Source organism: Amblyomma maculatum, chromosome 2 (genome assembly GCF_055883805.1).
Source record: "Amblyomma maculatum isolate TAMU_Amacu chromosome 2, ASM5588380v1, whole genome shotgun sequence".
NCBI classification, from domain to species: domain Eukaryota; kingdom Metazoa; phylum Arthropoda; class Arachnida; order Ixodida; family Ixodidae; genus Amblyomma; species Amblyomma maculatum.
In genome coordinates, this window is record NC_139345.1 from 184,292,089 (window position 1) to 184,316,903 (window position 24,815).

Genomic DNA, 24,815 nt, shown 5'->3' on the forward strand with positions numbered 1-24,815 from the left:
GATAATGAACTTTCATCCCCTTTACCTATTAGCTGTGGTATCCCGCAAGGGAGCGTACTTGGACCCCTTTTGTTTAATACCTATATAAATGACATTGTAACTATAGATCCTTCTATTCATTTTGTAATTTACGCCGATGATAGCACATTACTTCTTTCAGGCCATAATCTCAATGATGTAATAGCGAAAGGTAACGACCTACTGGATAGATTATCTAGGTGGTCAATGATGAATAAATTAAAGATAAATCCTACAAAACCGAAGGCTGTAATATTTCGCGCATGAAATAAGCCGACAACACCAAACTGTGTACTGAAGTTTGAAAACCAACACATAGAAATTTTTGAGGCACATAAATCCCTTGGTGTATATTTTTCATCTCATTTAAACTGGAATGCTCACGTTGAAAATATCTGCAAAAAACTCTCTTCTGCCTGTGGGGCCCTCTCGCGATGTCGTGCAACTCTACCTATGAAGTGTAAACTAGAAGTTTATTACGCATTATTGTTTTCTCACCTTAACTACTGTAATTTAGTGTGGGCCACAATGACCAAGGCAAACATAAATAAGCTTCTCGTATTGCAAAAGAAAATTGTTAGAATAATAGCTAATGTTGATTATGCGACCACCTCCAAATATGCATTCCAAGCTCATAATATTATCCGTGTTCATCAATTGTATAATTATAGGTTACTACAAACCATGTATTTTTCGAAGGCATCCGTTGCCGAATATAATTCTTCCTTAGCATCTTTGAAGACGCATCGTGCTAACATGCACACAAGAAGTACTAATGCATGGAATGTAATACGTTTTCGCACTGATTATAAATTACAAATGCTGTCTTACAACCTGCCCCATGTTTTAAACACTTATCAAAATACAATAGGATACACAAAAGCCGAGCTGCGCAAATATTTTGTTGAAATGTGATTTTATGCTTTTGTTTGTAGATTGCTGAATGTTTGCCCAGTTTACATTTTTCCCTTAAAAACTGCGCATTTCAACTGTTTTTCTCTTTGTGCCATTTACTTTAAAGCTTATTGTGAATTTCCGTGTGTATTTAATGTTTTGTTATTGAATGTATATGACAGATTTGGAGATTTCCTTCACCACTCGTCTGCTGCTGCTTGTAAGGGTTTCCTGGACACTGTCAAGCGGCGAAGGCAGCTTTTATCCGGGAAACCCTCCAGTTGAACCTGGAAATGAACTTATTATTCTATTGTATTGTAAAGATGTGGAAAGTTTTGGAATCGGCGCAACGGCTACCTCAATTACAAGCAGGTTCAGGCATCCAACAGACAGCGGTCGCTTCCTGCACTTTGTTTCTGATTTTCCTCACCTCCTGAAGAGCATGCGCAACAACATGCTTGCACATAAATTCGACACACCAGAGGGCTTGGTGAGATGTTCCTATCTGTATTTCTCGCCTAACTATATAGTTATGTTTCAGCACTGGAGGAAAAAATACAGAGTCTCGTGCTCTAAACAAGGTGCCAGACATGCACGATTGCTATGCAATTGCTGGGGGGCTACATTTGTCTGGAGTGAGAGAAGTTAGGCTATATTAAGCGCCATAGCGGTCTGAACAGGATAAAATTCTCCACTGTCGAGTTCTGCTAAGATCACTGAGATTGGCCTCCGTTACTCATATATATTTTTACAGCAAGGCGCCCGTGTCTGTGCGTTCAGTGCACGTTAAAGAACCCCAGGAATTCGAAACGCCTGCAGCCCTCTACTACGGCGTCTCCCATCAAGTCTCTTGGCGACCTTAACTCCGTATATACCATACCATACACTACGTTTTCATTATTTTTATTATGGTTCTTCCGTACGGCCTACCTTAATTAGAAAATTCCGCAGTGACAAGGATTTCATGCTCTTCATTCCTTACGACACGAACGCGTAGAAAACTGAATTACAGATAAGATGTGAGCGTGTATGCAAAGACAAACGACTATACGATATTGGCGTGTGCTTTCTTTTGATTTCAGGTTGATCTCGACATGATCGGGAGGGTGCACGAAATGGACGGTAGCGCTGTGACCCTGAGAGCTATGCACATGATAATCAAAGCCCATCTGAACCAGAACAACTTCGAGAAGATGCGCGTGGCGTTAGCCCACTAGCTGTTCGGCCCACAAGTCATACGTGGGCTTCGTTTCTTCAGAGAAAGAATCGAGGCTTCGATGGGCAGTATTCGCACTACCATGCAGTTTTTCGAGTAAGTATCTGAAATAAACGCAGTGTCGTAGTTTTACACAAATTGAGAATATATTTTTGAATGTATACGGCGAAACATCTCAGTCTTCGCCTGAAGGATGCAGAATAAGTGTAATGAAGCTTGATCAGATTTTTTCTGAAAACAAGTTGAACAGCGTACGCATCGTAGTAGATTTTCTCACAACACGTGAAATTACGTATATTGAGAGCCTTCCGTGGACGTTCTTTAATTGTTACATGTCATGATCTTCCTCTTTCATTTGTACATACCATCATCATCGTCCCGCGGCGCCAGCTCCGGCACGCGCCTGGGTTTTTGTCATCGGAGTAAAACGCTAGACAAGGCATCGCTGGCCTTGCCGTCATGACCTTGCCGTCTCAACCTAGCCTTCTTTCACAATATACGACGCAGCAATAGCTAGGAGAGAAAACTGAGCGCATTATATTTATATGTATATATATTGTCAGGCATGCGAACACAAGAGAACAAGGCAGTGCAAAAAGAGGCTCTCCGGAATAGAAGTGGAAGAAGAGGAAGCTCACTATATCTTGGTTAGCACATCAGACAACAACAACAACATCAGGCTAAGGAGCAGAGCCACTTTGTAAATAAGTCTTAACAGTGTGGTGGAGGTGCTGAAAGATCACCCCGGATTCCTCTCTACCTCGTACGAGCCGACAAATCGCTGGGCTCCCCCCTTTGACACCCACAATGATTCAAGACGGCGATGCACGGCAGCCAGGTCCAGCGGCACCCGCATGGCAGCATTACCGTGAACCGCGGACCTTTTCTGGCAAGGCTGGCGAAGACGTGGGCGACTGGCTCACCAATTACCAGCGGGTGAGCAAGTACAATCGCTGGGATGCCACTGTAATGCTGGCAAATGTTTTTTCTTGGACTCCACAGCCCTGACATGGTTTGAGAACCATGAAGCGTCCTTAACGAGCTGGGAGCGTTTTGAAGAGGAGATTCGAAATTGTTTCAGGGATACCACGGCAAAACGGAAATGCGCTGAGAAGACTTTATTCCAGCGAGCCCAAGGGCCTGGTGAAACATGCACAATGTACATAGAAGAGGCCCTAAAACTCTGCAAAGCGGTGAATCCAAACATGTCTGATGAAGACCGAGTTGGCCACCTCTTAAAGGGCATCGCGGTGGACGTATATATCTTTTTAATTACAAAAGAAAACTTAGATTCTCCCACAGCCGTGATCAAGCACTGTCGTACGTTCGAAACTTTAAAGCTGCGTCGCATAACCCCGAAATTCGGCCGTCTGCCTAACGTGACCACTGTTGCAAGCGTGGATTCTCACGAGCATTCACATGAGCCTCCGCATTTGGCCGACATGATTCGCCAAATTGTCCGTGATGAGCTCTCCCGCTGTCACCCGTTAATAATTAGGGGGTATTATTAACGATGCGCCCTTAACGGTGCGCACACTCCCAGACAGCCTTTGAGTGAGTTGGGGTAGCTGTTCCGGTCGCAAAGGAGATGCCCTCGACCTGCGTGGCAAGCTCAGCCGGAATTTAGCTACCTTGTAGTGACAGAAGGGGGTGGTCGTTTGGTGCCCAGCGGTCGCCGGTTCAAACCAGAGTAAGGATCGGAGTCAGAAGTAACAAACAAAGCACAATTTATGTAGAGCAAGAGACGATACACAAGATCACTTGAAATACAACAGACGAGAGGTTCACAGAATACAAACGCTAAGCATGCAACTACAGAATGATTCAATAACACAGGCTTTACAACAGATCAAACACAAGAGAGTTGCATAAACAAACACCAAATTGTTCACCGGGCACTGTTGCAGTCCGACGCCTCAAGAGTCACGCTGTGGCCGCCATACGAGACGAGCGCCGCTCCCTTGAAAGTCCGTGGGCTTGCCAGCAGCGGGTGATCCCCGGGAGTCCAGCCGAAGCACAGGCGAGCACGTCGCAAAACACTGTCGAACTGACTGACTGACTGACTGACTCAACAAGCGGCGCGGTCGCTTTAAATAGTGCGCGCCGCGTCTGTTTGTTAGCACGCGTCAAAGCTAGCGCGCACACACACACATAGCTTCGCTGGTTATAGCTCCCTCTTCTCCTCCCGTCGAGCCGCGCGTCGTCATTGGCTAGGTCCCATAGAAGATTCTGGAATTTTCTGACGTATTTCAGTCCGATGAACCACCGTCCTCCCCGGGCGATGGGAAAGAGGGTGACGGCAACGCGTACAAAGCTACGCGCTCTCCCGCGCGGGGAAGGAGGCTTTTCTCTCTATGCTTTTGCACGCGACGCCGCGCGGGTCTCGCGCCGTACCGGCTTGATGAAAATGTGCGCCGATTTCGTGACACCCGCCATCAAGATGTGAACCGCAGTGCAATCACCTGTGATAGCTGCTCCCTGCAGGCAGCTCCCATCCAGCGCTCTTCTTGGCGTTCTACCGCTCCTCCTCCCGTCCGTGACCACCGAACGACTCATATGGCCCTGCTCCCCCAGCTCGTACCCACTACAGGGCGCCACCTCCTCCGCAACAACCCCAGCGGCTGGACTTTGCTGATCGCTTCGATCCTGTTACCGAGGACTATTATTTGGACCGTGCTCGTGAACCACCCGTCTGTTACCGCTCTGGTATGCTTGGCCACATATCCAGATTCTGCCGCCGCCGGAACCCGCCACCACGCTACCAGCGCCAATGGTGGAATCGCCGTTCTACCGTGAGTCCAGAAGTCCGTGACCCGACCTATCCCCCTCCTTCGGGCTCCTACCGCTACGTACCACCACGCAACGACTCACCAGTTTCTGATCGCAGCCTGACTCCTCCTGCCCGCCGCTCCCGACAATCGCCTTCTCCCCGCCATTCTTCTCCGCCACCGGGAAACTAGCGTGTGCGGCCGATGGAGGTGCGGTCGCCAGGTCATCGATATTGCCAATTCCTCTACCGGTCGTTATGCTGAAGAACCTCTTGGAAGTGTTAGTGGATGGTGTTTCTGTTATGGCCTTAGTGGATACGGGTGCTACAGTTTCCGTGAAGAGCTTAGACTTTAAGAACCGTCTCGGCCGCAAAAGTATGTTTGGCTGTGATAGAACTGTCATATTTCGAGCTGTAGGGGGAGAATCGTTGCTTCCGCTTGGTATTTGTTATGTAAATGTGGCGATGGCTGGACACGAGTTTAGAACTGAATTTACGGTGCTCCCTCGCTCTATGCACGACGTTATTCTAGGAGATGACTTTTTACAGCAGTGTGGCGCAACTCTCGACTTCAACAGTGGCGAGATATCAATAAGCCCCAGCCTTCGATCGGCCCTCATAGAAGAATCGCCGCGGGCGGTCCAAGTGTTTTCTGTCTTCGAGGATACCGTCGTTCCGGCGATGTCCGCTACCTTCGTCCCGGTTGTGTCTTCGGGTGCGGTTCCCAATGCCTTCGACGCTCTGGTAGAACCCGCTTCCCTTTCCGGTGCCAAAAAGAGTGTGTTGGTGCCCCGCAGCGTTGTTCGAGTGAACGAGGGCCGTGCCACGCTTTGGACTGTCAATCATACCAATGAACCTGCCGTATTGCCGCGTGGTTTGAAACTCGCCGACTTTGAAGAACGCCTTTCTATGCACATCGCCGCGTTCAGTGACAGCGTTGCTCGTTCAACTAGACGTCTTGATCATGCTGATTCCCAGTTTCAGTCTATGATAAACGAATCGCTACCCACCAACGACCGCCGAATATTGATGGAGGTTCTTATGAAATTAAAACAGAAGCTTGGGCATGTTGGTAATTCATTGTGTAGAACAGCGCTTGTCAGTTGAAAGTCAGCGCTCGTCTTGTTGTCTTCGTTCGTCCCTGTCGTGTTTTTCGCGCTGTTCTACACAACAGTTCTTATGAAACATGCGGACGTGTTCGACTTCGCTCGAGATCAGCCACCACCGATTCCGCCTTCCCGCACCCATCACATGGTCGAAACTGGATCTGCACACGCGATTAGACAGACACCATACCGTGTTTCACTTTCAGAACGTAAGATAATTGACGAACAGGTCCGTGATATGATGCAAAGAGGAATCATTCAGGAATCATCTAGCCCATGGGCCGCCCCTGTGATTCTCGTGAAAAAGAAAGATGGCACCTGGCGATTTTGTGTCGACTATCGCCGCCTCAATACTGTCACCAAGAAGGATGTTTACCCGCTTCCGCGTGTTGATGATGCCATTGACTGCCTCCATTCAGCTTCCTACTTTTCATCTGTTGACTTACGGTCCGGATACTGGCAGATACCGATGCATCCGAAAGACAAGGAGAAGACAGCATTCGTGACTCCCGATGGGTTATATGAATTTAACGTGATGCCTTTCGGCCTATGCAACGCTCCGGCTACCTTTGAAAGATTTGTGGACACTTTTGCGTGGACTGAAGTGGCAAATTTGCATGTGTTACCTAGATGACGTAGTGATTTTCGGGAGGACCTTCGCCGAGCATAACAGCCGTTTAACTGTGGTCCTTAACTGCATGGAGAAAGCGGGTCTCGTGCTGAACTCTAAGAAGTGCCGCTTCGGTGAACGCCAGATCGTTGTGCTTGGGCATTTGGTTGACAAAGACGGTGTTAGGCCTGACCCACAGAAGATTGAAGCTGTCAGCTGCGTCAAAGAGCCCAAGTCTGTGAAAGAACTCAGGAGCTTCCTGGGACTTTGCTCTTACTTTCGACGCTTCATCCCTAAGTTTGCTGACGTAGCCTACCACCTCACATGCCTCTTGCAGAAAGATATTTCTTTCAAATGGACTCCTGAATGTGATTCTGGGTTTCGCCAGCTCAAGTTTCTTCTTACCTCGCGGCCCATACTGCGTCATTTCAGCCCGACAGCTCCCAATGAACTCCACACTGACGCAAGTGGCATCGGCGTTGGTGCTGTTCTCATACAACGGCATGACGGAAACCAACACGTTGTCGCTTATGCAAGTCGAACCCTTAGCAAGTCTGAGCGCAACTATACCGTGAGGGAGCAAGAGTGTCTTGCCGTCGTTTTTGGCGTGCAGCGGTTTCGCTCGTACCTTTATGGACGTTCCTTTACAGTCACCACCGATCATCATTCACTTTGCTGGCTGGTGAATCTACGCGACCCTTGCGGTCGTTTGGCCCGCTGGGCATTACGCCTTCAGGAGTTCAACTTTACAGTGTCGTACAAAAGTGGTCGCCAACACGCTGACGCTGACTGCCTCTCGCGGTTGCCTCTCGCAACTACCCTCTGCAATGACAACTTTGACGACTATCTTGCCGCCGTTTCCGTACAATATCCGGATCTTGCCACTTTCCAGCGAGAACAACGAAAAGATCAAGACTTGGTATCACTTTTTGAAAAAGCTCGTGATCCGGCATCTGCGAACCCTTTCTGCATTCGCGAGGGTTTGCTGTATAGAAACAATTACTCGGCTGGCGGTGCACGCTTTCTGCTAGTCGTTCCGGCTAGCGTCTGTTCTGCAATCTATGCACGATGACGTTACAGCTGGGCACTTGGGGTTTGCCAGGACTCTTATGCGCATTAAGGAACGTTTCTACTGGCCAAATATGCGTCGAACGACTCAGCGTTACGTGAACTCCTGCGTGCAGTGCCAGCGGTTCAAGCTCCCCACGACTTCTCCGCCGGGCCACTTACATCCGGTGACACCACCGACCACACCATATGAGCAAGTGGGTGTTGACATCATAGGCCCGTTTCCCCGCTCGCCCAAAGGCAATCGCTGGGTCATCGTGTGCGTTGATCATCTCACGCGTTACTGTGAAACGGCTGCCATCCCTTCCGCCACCGCCGCTGACGTCTCGTTCTTTCTTCTCCACGCTGTCGTCCTCCGTCATGGGCCACCTCGTGTAATTATCAGTGACCGAGGCCGCCAGTTTACGGCAGATGTTGTGGAGCAGCTTCTGCGCTATTGTACTTGCCAGTTGCGTCACTCTACGCCGTACCATCCCCAGACAAATGGCCTCGTCGAACGTACAAACCGGACACTGACGAACATGCTTGCGATGTATGTTGACTCGCGGCACAAGAACTGGGATGACGTGCTTCCTTTCATTACTTACGCCTATAACACCTCGAAGCATGAGACAACTTCCTATAGTCCATGTTTCCTCCTCTACGCCCGTCCGCCTCGACGTTCTCTTGACACCATTTTGCCGTTCTCTCTCGACACCGAGCCGTCTGTTTCGAGCACCCTCTGCCGCGCTGAAGAGGCTCGTCGAGTCGCCCGATTACGCACACTGGCCTCGCAGGACCGCTCTAAGCAGCGCTACGATCGTCGGCATCAGGATGTCTCCTACCTTCCCGGCGACTTAGTGTGGCTCTGGACACCTCTCCGCAAGCGTGGTTTGTCCCAAAAGCTGTTGTCGCACTACACAGGCCCATTTATTGTGCTCAAACGCATCAATGAGTTGAACTACGTCGAGTCTCGCCAATGTTCCCAAGGGCGCCCCTCTCGGAAAACACAGGTAGTTCATGTCGCAAGAATGAAGCGCTGCGACTCTCGCTCGGGACTCTGACAGCCCAGGGGCTCTGCGAAGGGGGAAATGTCAGGCATACGAACAGAAGAGAACAAGGAAGTGCAAAAAGAGGCTCTGCGGAATAGAAGTAGAAGAAGAGGAAGCTCACTATATCTTGGTTAGCACATCAGGCTAAGGAGCAGAACCACTTTGTAAATAAACCTTAACAATATATTGCTTACGTACGTATAATAAAAAACTTTCGGCCCCATTTGCGCCAAACGCACAAGAGGGACAATTTGTGTAGATAGTAAACACAGCTAGTTTTTCGATATTGCAAAAGGCATATACTTCGAAGGACAATTTTTGAGAAAATAGAATGGCGCACCTGTTTTATTTCTTCATGCAGTATGATCAACACATGCAGTATGATGAAGAAGAAATGGACATGGGCAGGACATGTAGTGCGAAGAGAGGATAACCGATGGTCGCTGAGGGTAACAAACTGGATTCCAAGGGAAGGAAAGCGTAGCAGGGGGCGGCAGAAAGTTAGGTGGGCGGATGAGATTAAGAAGTTCGCAGGGGTCAAGTGGATGCAGCTAGCACAGAACCGGGTTAAGTGGAGAAATATGGGAGAGGCCTTCGCCCTGCAGTGGGTATAATCAGGCTGATGATGATGATGATCAACACCGTCATCGGAATCATGTCTGCATGTCACTCAAGGAACGCGCTGCGGAGCAACTCACCGGCTGTTGACTGTCTTTCGGCATTCCTCGCTTACCTTGCAGGATTGGACGCGCACACAAACAGTGCAATAGGCTTTCTAAGCCAGTCTGCCATTGGGCTTAAGCTTACCATCAAAAGCACTATCCTTTTGCTGGAATACATCACGACAACCTCTGGCTACATGTACAGTACTCACGGAATGAAATAGGACACTCTGAGCGCGTGGCCGTCGCTGCATGCAGCGGCGCCCGTGGATGCTCATGGAACCAAGGTGCTGCACTGTGGTATAGCGCGAGGGGGAGAACATCTAAAAAGCAGAACTGCTCCTTCCGGTCGCCAATAAGCCGGCTTGTTGTTTACCACACTGCCTGCGTGGCGCTGCAAGGCTTACGCTCCGAGTGTCCTATTTCAATCCGTGAGTACTGTACCTAATGACAGCACGGTTAAGCCAGGACCCCTTGAAGAATATATTTGGGATAGTCAGACAGTGCAGCGGTTGCAATGACCACCCAACCCCCCAGCAGTTCCTTGCGACTATGAGTTGCATAAGTTTTTCTAACTTAGTTCGCTAGCCAGATAAGGGGAACGGGTGGGAAGCAACCTTGCATTCTCTGTTGAATCCAGGGGCATCCACTGGAGCGGTATCTCACAAGCAAATTCTTATTGAATTGATGGGGGAAGCAGCAGTTGAGTGCACAGAGGAAGATACCCAGCTTTTCGCTGAAAGTGATCACTACTATGCGTCAGCGAGGAGCGACCGCAGAATAATTCGTTATAAAAGTGGTACGTTGCCAAAAAGTGCGTCAAGCCATTGAAGTGCACTATGTGAAGCCTCGCTTCTTATATCGTGGCACGAAGCAGAAAGTGACTGCGCGGAATTCACTGTACAGAACGATTTTGGCGGCTTTTTATACCCATCTCTGCAGCTCTTTAACTTCGTTGCCTTTCTTGAGGATGTTTTCACCGAATCCTTTAGTGGCAGACATGTTCATCACGACAGCATAATAGATCTGATAGGCCTGTTGACAACGAAGAATGGAAGCACAGTTGGATGCGAGGAGCACCGCTCTGAGCTCACTACGCTTATCATGTGTTTTTATATTATTTCAAAGCACCACTTTTTGATCAACCGCCAATCCGAAAGTCAATCAACCGCCGAAGAGCGTCTAGGCGCCAATCAGCGCAGCAAAGAAAAATCAGCAGATGCTCATAAGGCTTATTGTCTGCACAGCCGGATTCAGCACGAAGCAGAGAACTTTACTGGCACTAACTGGGATTACCTAAATGATAAGCTCCGGGGTTGGGAGCTTGTGGTTCAGTGCACAAAACACACCACAGAAGCACGACACACCGCCAGATCCATCCTGATGCTTTAGCATGGTTTCGAAAAACGCTCATGAAATGTTGCGGCATTACTCTGCACCTTAGGTACTTGTCTATATATCGATGCAGGCAGCGAGTCTATAGACTAGCCTGACTCGATAGTGGTGGACTGGACGTCGCTACACTAGAACTGCATGCATGCAGTCGCCTACGTGGCCCGTATAAAACCCTACCACTTTCGTGGAGATGACGTTTTACCTGGGCAGCTCGGGGTGTTATCCGGAACATTTTAAATATACCAGTAAGATTGTTAGAGCGAAGGGGCAAAAAGGGAAGGGGATCGTCGCTCGGACTTATCAGCCACACCTACAGCATTCATTTCACATATAGGCTCCAAGCTACCTCCCCTGCACAATTATAAAAAAATCACACAGTTAATTATTTAAAATATCTCTTTCGTTCAGTTTGGTTTCAGCGGTACAACAATGTGTGATGAAACAAGTTTGATGACCATTCGACGTGTGCAAAAATTGCAATATTATTGTTCCAATATCTCAGTGAATGAACGGAAAGTTATACACTTTTGTATGCACCGTGATCTCAGATTACAGCTATTTGCCAGGTTTGCCGTGACAAATTTCACATGATGTAATTAATATATTTACCGAACTTTTGCGTATCATCCGAAATATATTGGTATTCCGCTCATTTGAAAGCAGAGTTTGTAGCGTTTGGGGAATGGGCACAAGATGGCGACTGCCTTTACTGAGCGAAAATGTTTTGCGTAATGACCACCACTGTCTCTCTCTCTCGCCCTCTTTTTATTAACCAACAAATCTGAAAATAAATTCCTGATCATTGAGACGCCAACTTCTGTCGACAGGTGTTCTTTTTTATTATATCTTCACATGTTACATAATGTTGAGCTCTAGCTCCTGCTCGTCCAACCGGCTGAAGAGGTTGTTGGGACCCAAGACCTCCCAGCTTGCATCTGAGGCAGCGGCACCCGCCCCTTCACTTGCGTGTCGGAGGGTGGGTAGATCACCTTATCCGTTGGATATTAAAGTTTAGTCTATCTATCTATCTATCGTTTCTAAAGTGCTTCGTTGCTGTCATTTCGAAGCAAAAGGTCAACAATAGCCTAATTAATTGGAGCTGCGTTTAATCGAGACACTGCATGGTGGTGGCTCATATAGATTGAGAAGCGTGCCCATCGAATACACAAAAAGTAACCAATAAACATTTCCTAATTTATCCAGGAGTGTTATATTCTTGAGTAAAAGAAAAATAAAGTTGCGTTATCCTTCACTTTTGCGGCTTTGCGTTAGCATTATACACCAAAACAAGTATGCACACAAATACGACTGTGGCTATCATCTATGAAGAGATTAGCGCACAGCACGACCGATATGGTAATGCGTTGCTGCAGCTATACAATTGCTCTATTTGCCGAACGGTCGTACGATTACCGTAGCTAACGTAGCTACCATAGTCCAACAATTAATTTCTGTCTTGGAGCAAACGCACAAGCTAAGCGATTATTAAAAAAACCGATATCCTTGCAATTCTACACACACAAACTTGACGCGAAAAAGGGATCAGAATGCAATCATGGCGTCTTTTAACATTACGTATTTATAATTACGGCAGGACATTACACTTGTCCTACCATTGTACTTTATGGGGGTCTCGGTTCTGGCAGTCTTGAAGCCATAGGTAGCATAAGAGGGTTCTAGCGCAGCTTTCACCCTCGCTCTTGATCACGTTCTACGTGACGCTGGCGGTAACACAGGACGTTCCACGTCCGCCGCTATGGTTGAGGGTGGCGCTAGTGAACACTCTCAAGGTCCGTATACCGACAGCATTAATACCCAAGAATGTAGCAGGGGGGACAGCGACCAATGTAGCTCAGTTGGAAGAGAACTGGACGCGATATTCGGAGGTCGTGGGTTCGGTTCCCACCATCGGCATGTTTTTTCTTAAAATTAAAAATACGTAAAGTACAATCCCCAATGCCGCCCTTGGCGTCGCCGACTGTTGGCAGCTTCTTTCCTTCACATATATTATATTGTCACGCTAATGACGACGATGAAGGATGGTGATGGTGTGACAGAAGAGGAGGAAGAAGCGTTGGTTTCGGGGCGCTAGTAGGCTTCATCTTGTTCCGCTACATCAGCACTGTAAATAAACACCCCTTCTTATTTCATCGTAACAACTTGGTGGATGGTGCTCCGTACGATCCCCTCGATCCCTACCTACAGCGCTGCAAGGCCAACTGGAGCTTCGACGTAGTCGCCGCATCGCTGGACTGCCACCGCTCACAACCATTATGGACCACACCGACACAAACCATGCAAGCCGCGACGCTGCAAGCCAGGCTGGCGGCATGCCTGCCCACTCCAACCCAATTCCGTCCCAGCCTTACCGGAAACCACGACCTTTTGCCGAGAAGAAGGTGAGAACGTTGAGAAGTGGCTACTTGATTATCAACGAGTTAGTCGGTACAACCTGTGGGACCCCCTTACCATGCTAACAAACGTCGTTTTCTTTCTCACTCACACGGCTCTGACCTGGTTTGAGAATAACGAGGATAACTTGACTTGGGAACGGTTCGCCACCGAGATAAAACAGCGTTTTGGCGACTCTGTTCCCAGCAAAAAGCGGGCTGAGCAGACCCTTGCACAAAGAGCTCAATTGCCCGATGAAACTTGTACAACTTACACAGAAGAGATCCTCAAGTTATCCAAATGTGTCAATTCCAACATGCCCGAGGAAGACAGAGTCGGTCACATTTTGAAGGGTATCGCGGCGGACGTGTACAACTTCTTAATCGCCAAAGACAGCCTTGACACTGTCTCCGATGTCATTAGACACATCCGTGCGTTTCAAGCTTTTAAAACACGTCGTTTTGTGCCGAAATTTGGGCGGCTGGCCAACGTGCCTACCGTGGCCAGTCTTGATGACCATGCCCAACTAGATCTTCCGTCAACTATCCGGCAAATCGTGCGCGAAGAACTTCTACGGATCCACACGCTTCCCCTGCATGAATCTGCTGAGGTTTCTGTCCAGAGGGCCTCTAGACGGCCGGCTTCACCACCACAAGCGATTCAAGTACAGCATTTCTCTCAAGGTCATGAAATTGCAGCTTCTATAGACTACCCGCCAATGCATTTTGCCAACCCGACTGCGTCGATGCTTGAAGCCCCAAGGTATGACGTCACCTCAAGTGCACCTAGATCTTCTATTCGATCTACAAGGATTCCTGTGCAGTGTGAGCATTCAGCCAGACCTACGATGCGCCCTGCTGTGCCTGGCTCGTATCCACAACAGCATTTTATACCTTCCCCACCGATGTGCTACCGCTGCGGCGTCGAAGGTCACATCGCCAGGTACTGCCGCAGTAGGTTCCCGCCACGCTATAACCGCCCGAAGCCTCCAGCAGTACCCAACAATCGGCAATACAGCCCCGTTTTCCAGCAATCCACTCCCCGTGGGTACTTCGGAAACGTCCAGAACGGGAATCTCCGCGACCATTCCCCAGCATCTGAGCGAAGTGTTACTCCTCCACCCGCCTTCCGTGCACGTCGTTCTCCATCACCGCGGCGGCGCCCCATGTCGCCCCATCCGGAAAACTAACCAGCGCGACCGATGGGGGTGAGGCCGCTGGAAATGTGCTGTGTGCCAACATACCTCCAACTGCAATGCTCAAAAACAAAATTCGTGTGTTCAGTGCTGGTGTGTGTACATTAGCTTTGGTAGATACGGGTGCGACTGTGTCTGTGATGAGTAATCAGTTTAGGCGCTTGTTGGGACGCAAAGTGATGTTTGAATATGACCGTGCTTCAACGTTTTGTGGTGTGAGTGGAGAGGCGTTACGACCTCTGGGTGTGTGTAGTGCGCAAGTGTCTGTGGGTGGTGCAAGTTTTCAAGCCGAATTCGTAGTCTTACCCACTCTACGCATGACATCATTTTAGGAATGGACTTCTTGAAGTTTTGTGGCGCTACCGTGGACTGCCGAAATCAAGAGGTTCATTTTGATGGCTCGCATCTGCCGACACTTTTTGAAAGTGGCCGTGATGAAGAAACAGTTTTAGTATTACCGAAGACACCGTAGTTCCACCCTTGTCTGCCATGTTCGTCCCCGTATCCGTTCCACTTCTTGAGAAGATTTCATTCCAGGCCGTGGTGCACCCAGTTCACTCAGCATGCCTGAAGAAAAATGTAATTATCCCTCACTGTATGATCTCCGTGCATCACAGTAGTGCCTCGTTATGGACCGTCAATCCATCGTCCGAGCCCGCAGTTTTACCAACTGGATTGAAGCTTGCCTCCTATGGACCCGACGCGCCCCACGTCGTTGCTTTGGTTAAAGATGCTACGAGTGCCACCGTACCTCTGCCTGCTGATGAAACTTCGATCATCCGCATGATCAGCGCCGATCTCAGCTCACCTCAACGCCGTACTCTTGTGGATACTCTTCTACCTTTTTCGCCTGTTTGACTTTTCTCAAACAGATGCACCAACCTCTCGCCCTGCACATCGGACCCATCATAGCATCGACACTGGTTCGGCTCGTCCCATTCGTCAAAAGCCATATCGCGTGTCCCCATCTGAGCGCAAAGTCATTCATGAGCAAGTGGAGGATATGCTACGGAAGAAGGTGATACAGGAGTCATCTAGCCCCTGGGCTGCCCCTACTATTCTTGTACGTAAGAAAGACGGTTCGTTGCGATTCTGCGTCGATTATCGGCGTCTAAATTCTGTTACGAAAGAGGAAGTCTATCCTCTTTCTCGCATAGACGATGCCCTCGACTGCCTCTCTGGTGCGACCTATTTTTCTTGTCTTGATCTCAGATCTGGCTACTGGCAAATTCCAATGGACCCTGCGGATAAAAAAAAAAACAGCCTTCGTAACGCCAGATGGCCTTTATGAGTTTAATGTTATGCCATTCGGGCTGTGTAATGCGCCAGCCACATTTGAACGCTTTATGGACACAGTTTTGCGCGGCTTAAAATGGGGCATTTGTCTTTGCTATCTGGACGATGTCGTCATATTTGGGAAATCCTTCCAAGAACACAATGACCATCTAGTACATGTCTTGAATTGTCTGCACAACGCCGCCCTAATTCTGAACTCTAAAATGTGCCGCTTTGGAGAGCGCCAAGCGCTGGTGCTAGGACACCTTGCCAATGGTGATGGTGTAATGCCGGATCCCCAGAAAACTGCCGCTGTTGAGTCTTTTAAACCCCCGCAGACAATGAAGGAGTTGCGCAGTTTTCTAGGGTTGTGTTCCTATTTTAGGCGCTTTATACATCGCTTTGCTGACGTTGTTTACCCATTGACGTGCATTCTCCACAAAAACTCTACTTTTGACTGGACACCAGACTGCGACGCGTCATTCCGTCAACTGAAGTTTCTTTTAATATCGAAACCCATCCTACGTCACTTCGATCCTACTGCATTGACAGAAGTACACACGGACGCTAGTGGAATCGGTCTCGGTGCAGTCCTTGTCCAACGGCACGATGAACGAGAGCATGTTATCGCGTACGCAAGTCGTGCCCTGAGCAAGCCGGAGCGAAACTACACAGTCACCGAACAGGAATGCCTAGCTGTAGTTTTCGCTGTGCAGCGTTTCCGTTCATATTTGTACGGACGTTCATTTACTATCGCAACTGACCATCATTCACTCTGTTGGCTGCGGAACCTTCGAGACCCATGTGGTCGCCTCGCACGCTGGGCCCTCCGGTTACAGGAATATGACTTTGCCGTGGTGTACAAAAGCGGGAGGCGTCATGCAGACGAAGATTGTCTTTCTAGGACGCCAATGGCCACGACTGGACCTGAAAGCGACGATTTCGACAATTATATATCGACCCTCGAGCCAGCGTTCCCCGACACGAATGTTTTCAAAACGGAACAGCTAAATGATAGCAGTCTACAGCCTCTCTTTGCCCAAGCCAACGTACCTACAAGCCGGTTTTGTGTGCATGATGGCCTCCTATGGAAAAAGAGTTATTAGCCTGTCGGCCAGCGATACCTACTCGTAGTTCCCAAGACGTTGTGCACTGACGTATTGCGTGTTATGCATGATGATCCAACTTCTGGGCATTTGGGATCGGTTCGAACACTCCATCGTGCTCAAGAAAGATTTTGCTGGCCCAGAATGCGCTCGACGATTGAACAATATGTTGCCAGTTGCAAGCAATGTCAGCGCCACAAACGTCCAACTGCAACTCCGTCTGGCTTGCTGCACCCTGTGAAGACCCCGACAGTTCCGTTTGATCAAGTAGGCATTGACCTCGTAGGTCCGTTTCCGAAGTCCGTGGATGGAAATCGCTGGATTGTAATCTGCGTGGAATATCTTACACGCTACTGTGGAACCGCCGCTCTTCCATCTGCTACGGCGCATCAGGTGTCGCTTTTCTTGCTGCACTCAGTCTTCTTACGACACGGGCCGCCAAGAATTGTCATCACTGATCGGGGCCGACAATTCACTGCTGATGTTGTTGAAGAGCTCATGCGTTTATGCGCCGTAACTTTCCGACACTCGACGCCATACCATACCCAGACAAATGGCTTGACTGAGCGCGTCAACAGAACGCTTATCAATATGCTAGCCATGTATGTGGACGCAGGGCATAAGAACTGGGACACCATACTGCCCTTCATCACATATGCGTTTAATACCGCCACGCATGAGACGACTGGGTACAGTCCATTTTTTCTGCTCTATGCCAGATCGCCATGCTACTCTTTGGATACTATCCTGCCCTTCACAAGCCGTGAAGACCCCTGCCTGGCTGAGACCCTCTGTCTCGCCGAAGCTCGGAGAATAGCCCGATTACGGTCTGCTGCTTCACAAGAACGTTCTAAAGTGCGATACGATGCCAGTCACCGGCGGGTCACGTACTCTGTAGGTAATTCAGTCTGGCTATGGCGTCCAATTCAGCGCCGTGGCCTACATCAAAAACTCTTGGCCCACTATGACGGCCCATATGTGGTTGTCAAACGCATTAGTTATTTAACTTATGGAATAGCCCGCCTGACAGCATCGGGTCGCCGGTCTGCCAAAACCGACCTATGTCATGTTGCCCGCTTGAAGCCGTGTCAGCCTCGCACGACTCACGAACACGCCCAGAGGGCTTCGTCTGAGTAAGGGGGAAATGTCACGCTAATGACGACGATGAAGGATGGTGATGGTGTGGCAAAGAAGAAGAAGCGTTGGTTCTCTGGGCGCTAGTAGGCTTATCTTGTTCCGCTACATCATCACTGTAAATAAACACCCCTACTTATTTCATCGTAACAATATATATATATATATATATATATATATATATATATATATATATATATATATATATATATATATATATATATATATATATATCACTTTGTATGCGTTCCTCTAAACAACACAAAAACAAAGTTATCGACAAAATTACCTTGAATTCGCATCATCAGCAGCGATGTGTTTAAGACGACGCATGAAATAACTTAGGCCTTTTCCGCCTATCTTGTATATTGTTAGTCACTGTTTTAATGGCGCGGGAAAGCGCTCCATTTCCGGTGCACCCTTAGTGCTATCGCCAGTATCTGATATGCGGCGTAGACGTTGCCCGGCGAAAACCTTTTAGGCTGCTCTTCGAGCCCCACGTAAAATCTTGGCTCCACACATCGGAATAAATCTTTTCTCATGATAGAGAGATCCGTTAAATACCGCGAGTGGAAAAGAACACAAAATATTCTATGTATTTTGCATTGAAACCATGCATAGTGGCAGGGGCAGTGTCATTTATGCTGTTCCGTACCTCGGCGCACGAACGGCGTTATTTACTGCGGAAGGCAGTGATGGTCCCGGTTTAGTATTCTGACGTTACTACTGAAACGCGGCTTTTACGAGCAGAAATTTGCATTTAATTGGACAGGAGGACTCCCCGGAATGTTGAACTTGTGGCATCACAGAGATTGTGGACCATATATTATTAGTATGCCCTGTGTATGTCCATGAATGAGAAGTGCTAGCCGCTTCCTTGGGGTGTTTGGACAAGAAGCCTCTGTCGGAGGAGTTGCTGGGCGTTTGGCCGGAAGAGGGAAAAAGTGTACAAGCAGTGCAGCCTCTTTGCCGTTTTTTGTGCGACATTGGACTTGATTCGCGCTTCTAACGCAAGTTGCCACGCGTGTATTTATTTTCATATGTCTTCTTCCACATCATCACCCATCTTTTCTTCTCCTCTTCCCTTTCCCGAGTGGAGATTAGCAGGCCAGAATTTAATCATTCTGGTCAACCTCTCTGCCTTTCTTGTCCGTAAATGCATTTATCTATTCCCATATGTAAGCTAGGCACGAATCGGCGGCTCCTGCCAAACATATTGTCCGGCAACCTTACGTCCACTTGGTTTTCGGCCATGTTGACTCTCCAACCCAGTGTCTCAACAGCTCAACTGATTTGGAAGAGGGCTTTAGCCAAGCGCATGATGAAAACTGCAAGAGTTTTACGCCTGCAGACATCGGAAACTCGCCGTGCCTCAGCATTGATATCCTTTGGCGCAACATTCGCTTCTTCTTCATCTTAAGTATAAAAATTATGCAGAATCAAGTCAAGAACATCGAGGGGTCAAACAGTTTGCTCCGAAAGAAAAGGAAGAAGACGGCAACCTTAGGATGGAATCAGCGTACAGGTTCCTTGCCTTGAGAAACCAGGCCAGTATTCAGACAATGGCCACGATACTATTCGTAAGTAAAGCATGCTTTCTCCGCAAGTTTTGTTACAAAGCTTTAAGCAGCCAGAGAGAAAGTAAGGGTGACATTTGTTGATACTGCAGTCAGTTAGGCAGGCTTCGTTCAGTCATTCTACGAATAAGTGTGAAAGATCTCATTGAAAAATTTCGTAATCCAGGAGCAGTCTTCTGCCTGCCTCCTATTATATTCGGAGAAGGTTGAGCAGTGCTCGAAGTATGCGCCGACCCGGCGTGCTGCAAAAATGATGGGGCAAGGAAGCTTATATGTTGCGATTGGGGTAGGCTTCATGACGTTACTTACAAAGAAACTGAGCAAGTCCACACATAGTGCCTGAGGATGCCGTCGGTAGAATCTTCTGTGAAAGTGTGATGAAAAATGCCAATAAAATTGACTGTAAATTAGTCGCGACTGGTCTCCATAATAGCTCTCCTCAGTTTCTTTGCTGAGATTTACTTCGTCCTAGGTTCTCTATGATATTTAGTTAGACCATTGCGTCTCATAGCCATCTTACATTTTGTGCTGGGTGTGAAGGGATAGGATCCCACAGGTCTCCGGCGAATGCACCCTCTGGCAAGAACTATTTGTGCGCTCGTCCAGGGGGGATAGCTGCGTACGAATATGACCTTGTTACCCCTCGAAAGCGATTTGTGAGGGAAAGGGAACTCTTTAAGGCAAATAAGAGAAGTTAGCCGGTGTTTAGAATTTGCTGACATACTACTCTGCGTAGAAAAATAGACTGGAGAAAGGCAGAATGACAAAGATGCTTAAAATAAAATTTAAAAATTCCGAGCGCACTGCAAAATCAGCTGTTTAGAACTACCTAAGTCTGAAGGTTGCTGTGTTGTCCGCGAGATGTGTCACCGAGATTCCGCGAGTGACAAATACTGCACCTTTGCTTCCCTGTAAACCAATTATAGAACGCCAGTAAACTTTAATGCGTTCATCGGAACGCTGATTATGCTCAAGGGACGCGGGATATACCGTGTACAGCAGCAACGCTTAGGCTTTCGCATTTCTCCACTGCAGATTGTTCTGTGTTCAGATTTTGTAGCGAAAGCTCCATTGGTCATGAACTTCCGATTTAGCTGTGGTGGTGCTCTGAGAAGGCACGGAAACCAACCCTGAGTGGTTGCCTAGCAACCGCCGCAGCTGGCAGACGCAGCGCGCTCGGCGCGCCATCTGGCATCACGTCACACCGCGCGCCTCGCTGCGGAGCCGCCGCCGCCGTTTGGTATGGCGTCACACCGCTTGCCTCCTCGTTGCGCTCGCCTCCGCTCGCTTTATGAGCTGTGCGCATGCCTGATAACATGTCGGAGGATTGAAAAGGAGAGCTCGCATATGCCGCAACCACAGCTCAGGTGGCAGTATGTCTCGTCTTCAATGAAACGACATAGCTAAACAACAACGCTAACCTGTACTTGCAATCAAGATTAACCAATGCTAACTAGCTATGCTTTAGCTTTCGCTACGTATATCCTGGCATAGCCGAGCTAAGCCAATGCCAATTTTTTTACCGCCGCATCTCCTCCCTAATGCGCCCAGATATGTTTGACCGCTGGCTCTCTATGGCTTCACCGTTCCTTGGAGTGCGCCATGGCGATGCCGGCAGCGGTCACCATGGCAACATTGCCGAGGTGACGTAACCAAATCCCCGTCTCCATTTATGATTTTGCTTTTCTCTTCCTCGGCTTAGTTTGTCCTAATTATAGTTTCTTTTAATTGTCACTCATTAATCAGTTTTGAATAATATCAACTTCCTATTTATGATGTCTCGCCATACCATCCCACCACATTCCATTCCAGACGTCGAAATAACTGCGTCACGTTTCTGACGTCTGATATGCTACATGACCTCCTTTGGACGTCGAAATTACGCCTCCCGGCCTTTTGGACTTCTGATTTACTTAACTAACTCTGATTAATTACCTAATTAACCCACATCGCCTAAATTTTCCAAAGCGAGATTTTTTCATCCTCTAATACATTCTTTTCTCATAACTCGTTTCGTTCGAACGTAATCCGTGACAAATTCTGAGACAAGAAACTGCCGACATAGCCATAGAATGTTTACGCATTATTAAAGTAGGGGAGGCAGCGATTTGGTGAGACGTGGTTAGAGCTGCCCAGAGGAAGCTTAGTCATTGCACATGTGCTGTTTCGTGATGCAGAAGGATGGCTACGAAATCGAGAATGCGATTCCCCGATCTCTACAAGCTGTTTTAATGGGGCCGAGTTTGGTTTTCCGGGAATGAGAAGTTAATTTTACGATCAAAATCTTGGTGTGGGTTGGTCGGTGGTCATCTTAGGTAAGAGTAGAAGCAGTGCAAGAAAACAGGGACAGAAGCGGAAGAAACAAACCAGTCCTGTCGTTTGTCTTTCTCTTCTGTCCCTGTTTTCTTGCGCTGCTTTTGCATTTAATTAAGGTTACCCTCGCTTTAGCAGGTTGACATTCGAAGATCGCCACAACCCTTACTGATGTGCTCCGTTGAGGATTTATGGCCACATCGATGTACATTGTTTTTGCAGTCACCTCTCGATCTCACTCAGGCTCACATTCCGATCGTGATTTGAGACGTGAGTCCGGACTCACATTAAGATTATGATCTGAGTGATGAATGAACCAAGTAGTATGCCCGGACTCTCATTCAGATCATGATTTGTCATGAGCGAGCCCGAACCTGCATTCAGATTCAAATCTGAGTCATGAGTCCGGACTCACATTCCGTTCATTAGCTGAGTCCTAATTAGTCGTATCTAGTACGTTTCTTTGAAACCAGATGAATCCTTCGTTAGAAATTGAATAATCAGAATCATGAGCAACCGAGAAATCGACATGAGTCGCTCATCAGATCGCATTGGACGCGAGGTGCCTGTGTACTAAATAATAAATAACCTACTGGACTAGCCGATAAAACACAAGTTTCACTCTATTCCTGGCAATATACGCCTTCAACACTTTATGCCGGTTATTGCAGCATTCGCGCTTGTTGACGTGCTCTTTTTGTGGTGGCTCTTTACTCTTCCTTCTGCTGTTTATGCATTTGAAAACGTTTCACGAATTGCTTCAGGGGTTAGCTCCTCCTTGGCCCAGAACCATCCGAACGAGCCAGTCTAGCTATGCACAGCTAGTAATGATGTTAGTCCATTGTGTTGGAGTATTTTAACATTTGTTAGTTGCGCTCACCACCACAGTCCAAGCATCTCATCTGATCTTTCTATCTTTTGCCGTTGCTCTGATTGGCAAAGCTGTTTAATGAGGCCACAGTCACATGGCCTGGTGAGAGTAATTCAACCTCATTCCGGTATAGTTTAATTGGACCTCAGGCTATCGTGTCCGAAAGCAATGATCAAGCTAACTCGACTACAGCGAACATGATGAGGACCTCTAGATTTGGCCCAGTGGACGCATACAACCTCAAACTTGACCTTGGCTGATTTGGACCAAAATCGATGTCCGACCTAATACGACGATTACGGCGAACACTGTGGCAATCTATAAATTTTGCATTGATTACCTTCAATTTTGGCCCAACCATCACAGAAATTTGATCTAAGGCGATTCGTCTAAAACTGATGTCCGACCTAATCGACTACGATGACCATGAGGTGACCTCCTGTACTTGAATACTGAATACGCTCTGAATACTGCTGCTTCCTTCATTTCAGTCGCGACGGCTGCTGCAAGTGATGCATCCAATGAAATAAATATTCTTGCTAAACAGAACAAACGGCTCACGAAGCAGTAGTGACATGCTATCAGGCAAATTGACGCTCGTGGAGTACACTTTGTCAGCACACTGTATTTTAGTGACTAGCATGGCAGATAAAAAAGAACTACAACACATGGTATGATTGTCACTTGCCAGATAACATTTATGTTCAAAAAATAATTTCAGGCTGTCAGAACCTAAATATTTGTGTCACGTTAGAGCCTGGGCTGATAGTTTTACTGGAGGCTTGAAGAAATGAGATCGAAGCCAAGTTATAGAAAACCATTTGTCAAATTATTCAGTCACTTACTCGCAGATTTTCTTTATTTCTTATATGTTCCGAGAGGGCAGCAAGCTTCTTCACTGTATTAGCGGCTGGGTGGTGGGGAGCTTGATGCTCGTGCATCACACGCGCTTTTTGTTTCTCTTCTTTTATTCAGTCATGTAGGGGTGCTTAAATACTGCACATAAGCTGTCCTGTGCACATAGAGAATGGCAAGTTTATTGGTTAAAACGCTTGTTGAGAGTCGAAAACAAACACTTGATTCACTACTCCGATCAAAACTGCAGCATCCTTCCACGCAGCCGGATGGTTCAGTCAAGAGGCGACGAAGTAGCGACAGCGGCAGCTCCGTGGCCAGGTCCTATGTCGCGGAAATACGGCGGTGTAAAGCGACATATCAGTCCACGTTTTAAGAATATTACAGCCTGCCTCTGGCGTTCACCGCCCGCCGCCAAACATATCTCCATGGCCACAGGCCGGTGCCTTGGTCCTCGCGGCGTGGATCGAGGCTCGAGGCTAACGAAGCAGTCTTGTATGATCGGCACAACGAAAGTTGCGTGGGCGAGCTGTTTTGAGCGCAATGGGAAAGAGGAGGCAATGTCTGAACCAGAAATTCCATTCATGCATTGTCTCAAGCCTCGGTGGTGACCTGCCGAGACTCGTTCTCACGGTCGAGACATGGTAATGTGAATGCGCCGCGCCAGCTAGTGCCAATAGGATATATCGGCGACTCGTGACTGAGCAGAGCCAAGTACAAAATCCGCCCTTGGAGATCATCGACCTGGTCAAACTTGAGACTGGATAGACATGTATTCTGCACCGATAATCGAGCGCCCATCCTACATGATAATGTTGAGCAAAGGCATGGCTCCATGACTGCTTTTGCACTAAAAAGCATTGGTATTTCCTTATGCTTATGAAAGGTTGTGACAACAGTACATGAATGCCTGAAAAATGTGCTACACACTAGTGCAGACGACACCTACTTAGGAATAAAAAGCAACATCAGTGGCTTGGAAGAAATTCTGTCTAATAGAAAAATTAGTTTATTTCAACTCTAAAGATCAGTTTCATACATATGATGCGAATATGTTCTTGAAGGAGCTCTCGGCCGTTTTCAGCAATGCTTTTAAGAGATCGTATAACGGAAAGAAGCCGGTTTTCAAACCTTCACAGAGCTTTTCGGCCGAAGAAGGGCACAGAAACAAATTCGCTGGGGATATCTGTGTTAATCGTTTACAATGCAATAGCCCGGGCTTTTGAATGAGCAGCTGAGACCAAATTTTGAAAAGGCCATGGCCAAATTTGTAAGTCACCGTCGAGTCTGGCACACTCAGTTGTGTTTAAAGAAAAGTTTAGTGCAAATTT